This window comes from Colias croceus, chromosome 23 (assembly GCF_905220415.1).
Source record: "Colias croceus chromosome 23, ilColCroc2.1".
Classification (NCBI taxonomy): Eukaryota; Metazoa; Arthropoda; class Insecta; order Lepidoptera; family Pieridae; genus Colias; species Colias croceus.
Genome location: NC_059559.1, coordinates 867,977 through 876,734, shown reverse-complemented (window position 1 = coordinate 876,734; position 8,758 = coordinate 867,977). Strand labels below are relative to the sequence as shown.

Here is an 8,758-nt window from a genome sequence, read left to right as displayed (position 1 = left end):
GGAAAAAAAAAAAACAGTTTTTTTACCTTTTTTTGATGTATCTGTCAAACTTCTCAACCCAACTGTCAAAATCTGTATACATCCCTTCTAAGCTGCTGAGATGCTGTTCCAATATAGAATCTGAAAATATAAAATGAAATAAATGAAATGCTATAGTAATTAATAATAAAATATGTTGAATATGGATTATAAGAATTAATTTTACAAACAGGATGTGAAAAGCCGGCTAATCAAGTACCTGCAGCAGGGGCAATAGTGGAACAATCTCGGTCGGTCTCGGAGCAATTTCAGATGTTCTCTAAATTGCCCCTGCTTGCCTATACACATTACAATTATTAAGGAGCCAATTAAGGGTGATTCTTATTAAAACTTAGATAATAATGTGTGTGTAATTCCAATATTGCCCCTGCTGCAGGTACGTGATTTTTGGTAGTCTAAGAGCCGGTGGGGAATCGACCTTCACCGCTCTGATGACCAGATGAGACGTATTTTTTATCAAATATAATTGTTTACTATAAAAAAAAAAATGTTAAGGTTTCGTATGAAATATTGAATTGTTGTGAATAAATGCAATACCTATGCTAATTTAATTTATCAGTTTATAATATACAATCGAAAGGTGAATGTCCTGATAACATTGATATAATATTATTGATAACAGTTCATTATTTTTGTAAACAAATCCTTCGACAATAATATTTGTTTAGTAAACATCTGCCTGAATACGTTTTTTCCATACAAAATTACAATTTCTTTTGCACAGTCTAAAAATGTTTTTTAATTATATATTTTAGAATTTATCAAAATTGGTTCAGCTATTTAGGTATTGTGTAGTAACTTCTATATTAAAATTTATTAAAGTGTTTTTCATCGGATAAAGTAGGTACTTTTCGCATTATGTAACCAACCAGCTTTTTATAGACCTTTATTTTGCCCACTTTTTTAAAACTTTACAAAATACTAAAACTTTCCTCGGAATTAGTCTTGAAAAAATACGGCATTGACAAAATCAGTTGCGTAGTTTTAAAGATCTAAGCATACAAAGGCACAGACAGACACAGTGTATTATTTATTGTAGACACACAGCGGGAAGCGACTGTGTACTGTTGCCTATGTAGCGATCTTTCCTTTCTTTTTATTGAAATGTAACCTTTCCTATAGCACAGTTTATATTTATCCAAATGTCATCTAAATCGGTAACAGACAGGCGGAGTGTACCTACCCGTTAGGGGCCGTTCATAAAATACGTCACACTAAAATTTACTTTTTTTGACCCCCTCCCCTCCGGTTGTCACGCTGTGTCACACTTTCTGTGACCCCCCCTGGAAATATTTCGTCACAAAAACTAAGACCCCTCCCCCCTAAACATGATAAATTTTGATAGATAATACACCAATTTTGATATCAGAAAATCTTTTTATTTATTTTTAAAATAAAATTTAAATATTAGCGCTCATGTTGAAAAAAAAATATATCAAGTTACAATTTATTGTAATAAATATAATATATACATTATGTTTAAATATCTTTATATTTACTAATACAAAATTGAAAAAAAAGTTGAGAGAACGAATACTCAGTAAAATTTTTTAATGGACAGCGAACGTCACGTTGCCGTAGACCCCCTGTCCCCCCTTGTCACATCTTGTCACACACGCGAAAACCCCTCCCCCCCCTTGTATGCGAACGTATTTTATGAACGGTCCCTTACCGGTACGTGCCCCGTAGGTACATACTTAATAATTAGTAGAGCCCGTTCGCGAATTTACAAAAAAGATATGGCGGTAACTGGTAAGACTCTTCTAATCTTTATAAATCTACACTTTAATATTATGAAGAGTTTGTTTGTTTGAAGATGCTAATCTCAGGAACCACGGGTCCGATTTGAAAAATTATTTCAGTGTTTGATAGCCCATTTATCGAGGAAGGTATAGGCTATATATTATCATCACAACATAGTATAAAACAAAGTCGCTTTCTCTGTCTGTCCGTCCTTATGTACCTATATTTAAATCTTTCAAAAGGCGCAACGGGTATTGATGAGATTTCTTTTAATATATAGAGGACTTAGAACATAACTATTCGGTTTTAGACATTGATTTTAGACGAAGCGACCGAACCCGCGGGCGAATAGCTAGTAAATAAACAAACTAAAAAAGAACAAAGAAAAAAGCCTGTGCCCATCATAAACCGGCAGCGGTTAAAAACCCTGACCCTTTAGGTATTTTGTGAAGAACGAAATGTCACTGACCACGGTTAATACACCCGTTCATGGTCGAAATGTCTATATACACTATATTATGTATAGTATACTAGATTTCCGCCCGCGGCTTCGCCCGCGTTTGCAAAGGAAAACCCGCATAGTTCCCGTTCCCGTGGGATTTCCGGGATAAAAACTATCCTATGTGTTAATCCAAGTTACCCTCTAGGTATGTGTGTGCTAAATTTCATTGTAATCGGTTCAGTAGTTTTTACGTGAAAGAGTAACAAACATCCATACATCCATACAATTACAAACTTTCGCCTTTATAATATATAATATTAGATAGATATTAGATATACTATAATATACCCTTAAATAAAAATCTTGTCATACTGTAAGGACAGTTTTAAACTTCCCAGTTCCCAGATAAAAACAAATCGCCACCATTTTATGAAGAAATCCTTTTTTTATTTCTATTCAGCCTGGGCTGTATCAGAAAAGAGGTTTTATTATCTATGCACCTATATTTCTTATGTTTTATAGTTTAAGTTAGGAGATGTCGCTAGTTGTCGTAATTATTGTAAACGACATTACTTAGATTATTAATAATTGTGAAATGAAAAAAACATTGGCTGATTTAATTTGCCGTCAATTATTATTTTTTTTTTACATAATTTAATAATTATTTTATTGTTATTAAATATTTAGGAAACAGATTGCAACAGTTATTGTTAATTTGATGAAAAATAAATATTGGAATTAGTTAGCAAATAAAGAAGTCAAAATAGAATTTATTTGATTTTATTATTTATGATTATTGTGAAGATTCCTTCCTATCTTGTTAAAGATTAATTTTACTGCGTTTTGTTTTATCACGTATTATTATTTACCATTGAATTTAGTTTTTTTTAATGAGTCTAAATTACATTATCCTATCCTACTAATAGGTATTAGGTATAAATGCGAAAGTTTGAGAGGATGTGTGTGTGTTTGTTACTCTTTCACGCAAATACTACTGAACTGATTACAATGAAATTTAGCACACATAATATAGACCTGTGATATAGACGGTAACTTGGATAAACGCATAGGATAGGTTTTATCCCTGAAATCCCCGCGGGAACGGGAACTATGCGGGTTTTCCATTGAAAACTTGGTCGGAAATCTAGTTTCTAATGATTCCCATTAAATATCAACTAATGTATATAATTTGCATATTAATGTTTACTGCGCAAAAAAAAAATCATTTGAATTATGAATATTTAGAATAGTGATTAGTTAACAGAGACATAAAATTTGTAGTTTTAATCTTTTTTAATTAAAAAATTGTACGTAGTTTATATATAGACAAAATAATTAAATGCTTGTAATTTAAATTATTACGAAGAATCGTTTTGTAAAGTCTTTCGGGTAAATTCGGGTCAGTCATATACATATTGATTGTAAATTACATTTAATTATAATTATTAAAAATAAAGCAATTCTAATTTGAAAGACAATTTTATTTTAATTAATGAAAACTAATTTACATGCACAAATAGTAAAAACCATTGACGTGTTTCGAAAACCATTGACGTAAAATTATGATTAATTTATTATTATTTATGTAAAAACATCACTTGCCATTAATTAATGGGTCATCCCTACGAAAATATCGATACAAATCTATCGTATTCACTCACCATCGAAGCATGTTTCCATTGTAAACAATAAACAATTGAATATAAGCACACAATCACGCGCGCACTGTTCGTTTGTAAACAAACACTGGTAAGATAGCGGTGCAAAGTTCGATGATTATGCGATAGTGATGCGCTATGTCGATGAAATCTTATCGATAGTTGACAACTTAATTGTTTGATAAAAAAAAAGCAGAAAAATTATAGTTTCATTAAATAATGTTGTTATAGGTGCTTTTTACAATACACAAATAATACATTTCTCAAAAAATAATATTTATTTTTAGTTTAGTTTTGCTTCTAATAGTAGGTATTTAAATAAATAAAATGTTTGTTTTACTTTTGCGTCGACTTAATTTTTTATTCTTACTTCTTTTATCTACGAGTGAAGTCGCGTGCTAAAACTATGTGGGAGTGTGGGACCTTGTAAATGAAAAAAAACACTTGCGTTAAAGAAATTCATTAAAAAGTAGTTATAAAAAAAAATCATTTATTGAACAAGATTCCTTATATCAAAATATTTAATTAATATGATTGTCGTATCTGGGCAGTCTAGAATCACGCTATTTTTGAGTGGATGATAACAAGTTTTTACAAGGAAATCTTTATTACTTAAGTAATTAATTACTTACAAAATAAAATTTGGAATTTAGTTTATCATTGGATTTTCCTATGTAATAAACATGAATTTTTATTCTTTATTTTATGTGAGTTTAATATAAAATAAAGACAGTAGTAGTAGTTTACAGTCGGAGATTATAAAATATATTTTTAAAGATTTTACATCACAAAAGGTCTAGAATGTCTTAATTATAACCTTTATAATAAATAATCAATGTAATTAATAAAGATAAATAAACTAATGATATCTTTTGTCTGATAAATAAATTCGTTTTGAACGTCATCGGCCCATTAGCTCAGTTGGTTAGAGCGTCGTGCTAATAACGCGAAGGTCGCGGGTTCGATCCCCTCATGGGCCATTATTACTTTTTATTATTTTCTTATTCAAGTGAAACTTCTTTAAGCGCGTTGAGAGTAAAATTTAAAGGTTGAATCATGGCAATACCGTCACGTCATGGAGTCAAGCGACGATTTAAGTTATCTTTGAATATTGAAAAAGAAGTATCACTTTTGACACGTGTGCTTGGCACACACGCTCCTTTTTTATAAAAAATATCAACGTAACAGGTTGTATAAAAAGAAAAAACAAACATGATGATCTTCATAATCATTATCTTATACATATTTGATATTGAAAAATAATCATATAAATTTCCTTTGTCTAAAAAAACTGATATCAATACAATATGTTTGTTACGATTTAAGTCCAATATTACTCTACTGGTTAAACAATAGTTTATCGCTATCTATAGCGTTATATTTAAAGTAATTTCACCATACCTACGGGCTACGCTCCCCCAGGGTGAAGGCGGGAGTAGGGTCTATAATACAAAATCTATAGGAAAAATAATTAAAACAAATATACCGTAATTATTAAAAGGTAAAAGATATATTCATTCTTATAAAACGTACTAACTAGCATTAGATAACAATTTCCCGCCAGAAGCACGACTGCATTCAGAACGTGACATGCAATGTCGCAACAGAACAACGTTCGTGTCGAAATGCTATTTTAATACAAAATGAGGGCGCTTCTTTACAACATACAGCAGTTGAATAAATTTTTAATACACATATGTTGTAACTGGAGAAGAAAGTTCTAGCTTGCAAGTATATCCTTGAGTTATATTTCGAATCAAATTTTACATCTTACATGTAATCCACGTCAATTCAAGTCATCAGGGTTTATAATAAACTTTAACATTGGCTGTTTTTTTATTAACTTTAATTTTTACTTAAAACACTACCTTTTTTTCGTAACGTTTCAAATAAACTAGGAAATAATAAAATTATCCAAAATTTATCGACATAAGCACATCACTAAATTGGCTAATAGTTATAACCGGTCCCAGTGATTTCACTTTCCTAATAAAATATTAAATACTTCATCACGATACGTAACAGTGACGTAATGTGTTGCATGTTTGTGATCTAATACATTGTATTAATGAATTAATGATACTGTTTCAGTAGTCACGCCTTCGCTTCGCTTCGCTGTAGACAACGAATATTTTACTTGACACGTCTTCGCTTCGCTTCCCTGTTGCCAACGACTAATCACTAAGATATTGCAAGCTGGTTTGTAGGCTTTAGTACCGTCAGTCGCTTAATTCAGAGTCGAAGAAATAAAAATAGTTAAAAAATACAAAAAAAAATGAGAACTCAAGAAATAATTGAATGGTCCTACATAAAGTGTAACTACAAAATTTGGTTTAAATCTGTCCTAAGAGGTTAGTTGCATTTGACGCCGATCTTCTGTAGAAGTGTAGCTCCTTATGGTGCGAGGCGAGCTCGCCTAATTCGTGAAGAATTAGTGAGCTCGTTTCCTACTTAAAAATGTGGATATTGTACAGATAAATTAAACAATCATCAGAAATATTGAAAGAATAGGAAAAAAATCGATCACAATAAAATTACAAAATCTTTCGTTTTGCCGTGCGGGCCTCTCTGCCACACCCGTGATCCCGCCTTAGCAATCGAATTTCTTCTACCCTTCATTTATTGATCCGGCCTCAATTTTTCATTTTAATCGCACGGCATATTTTATTTAAATCTGAGACCTTAGAGAAGTCAAAACTTCTTAATAAATGTTACATAGAGAACCTATATGTACATATAACCAAGTGTGCTCCAAATGGCATAGTTGAACTAGGTCGTTACGAAATTAGATAGTTTTGCTTGGGTTTATCCGATGCATAATATACGTACCTATATTTTGTGCAATGTATAAAACCAAGTATTTGTCCTACATTCGTTCAGAATCCGCGTTTGAAGGCCGAGTTACCATACCTCTTGTTTGTAATTTCCAGGAAAGAATATACCTACTTTATTGCAATATTCCGCTATTAATGGTTAGTTAATTAATGGTTTCCTAAGAGCAAGTGTAAGCTTTTGCAATTTGCTTATAATAATTTTATTACCTATATTACTAGCTAACCGCCCGCGGCTTCGCCCGCTTTCTCTAAAACGATTTGAGATTTAAACTATCCTATCTCTCAAGTTGGATCGAACTGCACATGGTGTGCGAATTTTATTATAATCGGTTAAGTGGTTTAGGAGTCCATTGATGACAAACATTGTGACACGAGATTTATATATTATATTAAAAGATTAATTGTACAAGTAATTTAACGAGGCTCTATTCGGCTTTATAATAGATACATAATTACAAATTCTTTTAACCAAACATAGCAGAGTCTGTACTATTTTATAAGTTTTATTATTTATTACTATTTTAGAAGTTTGAAGATGCAAAATTTAATTTGTGAGAAGTTTTTTCAATTAAACATAGACTGTTAGGTATTCGGACATACAGACAAATACAGACAATATAAGACAAAATGAATATTGGAAATTCCAATGAATACTGTTGTTTGACCTATCCCGAGATAAAAATACATATATACCTCCTACTTCGATCTTTTCTCGACATACAATTAATTAATAAATAGGTACTTAATAATAGTAAACCAGTAAACAGTAAAATGCTTTATTAAAAAAAATTAGATAGTAATTAATATACCTAGTTCGACCGCCACCATGGCACAGTGGTTGACGTGTGAGCGTAGAACTGAGGGGTTCGATTCCCAGTGGAGACGAAGAAAAAAAAATAGGCTCGGTCTGGCACGTGTCCTTATAGAAAATCGATCAGTGAAACAAATGTACAATGCATCTGCCCCTTACCCCAATCGTGGTCTTCACAATATAAGTACTTAGTTCAGTTTTAAACTTAAAAATACGCTTTAGTTTTAACACATAAATAATTATCACCGATCTTCGATAAATATAATGTACAAAGTTTGAATTTAATCTGTCCGTTTAAAGTTGATCAAAATCGACTCTAAAGTAATCGAATACATACAAACATATACTAGGTAAACTAATAAGTGTGTTAAAAACAGTGAACTTTGGAAGAAGTTTGTTATTCCACAATTTTTAGGTTATCTGTAGCTAATCAATTATCGGAGCAAGTCAATTTTATAAAGTTTGTACCATTAACGTATAAGGAAAATAATATGTCAATTTGAATCAAGCAATCAAGCATGAGGTGAACTGCATAACGACATTGAAAATACAAACCGAGGTGATTCTTTCTCAGTAGCAATGGAGACTGATCACTGAATCCCAAATTAGTTACGCAGTTAGTCATAAGTTTTGTAGGTACTGTTTTCTAATTGTATTTATCACCCAAATTAAAAAAGGAGTTTCCATTGTATTTTTGGGTTTGTAACATCAGAACTTTCGACTAGGTCAACCAATTGATGATACGTTTTTTAATCTAGTGCTTGCCTGATGGTCCCATTTTGATTCTGTTCAGTTCTAAAAATATAAAGGAGTAAAAAACATGTAAAAAATGAGGTTTTATGTTAGAGCGAGCAGCCGAGCTGGTAGCTATCCTGATGGTGAGCATATCACCGGCTTGGAACATTTGCTGAAGACACACACATCACAGGAATAAAGGAATAAATTATTGGGAAGGGTTCTAGCTCTCCTACTCCCACGAAACATGGCATCATTTGTATCCTATTTGACAAAGATATTCGGTAGGGTAAGGGGTTGCGGTAATAACTAACATTATTTATTATTATTATTACATTATACTAATATTATAAAGCTGAAGATTTTGTTTGTTTGTTTGAATACGTTAATCTCAAGAACTATTGGTGCGATTTGAAAAATTCTTTTGGTGTTAGATAGCCCATTTATAAGGCTATAGTGATATATATCATCACGCTAAGACCAACAGAAGCGGAGA

The 8,758-nt window shown here is 31.6% G+C and overlaps 1 non-coding gene across 1 annotated transcript; it reads left to right on the top strand.

Annotated features, from left to right (window-relative positions):
- The first annotated feature begins 4,788 nt into the window (after positions 1-4,788).
- Trnai-aau lies at positions 4,789-4,862 on the top strand. Its single transcript has one exon. It is a non-coding gene; the product is annotated as a tRNA-Ile (tRNA).
- The last annotated feature ends 3,896 nt before the right edge of the window (positions 4,863-8,758 follow it).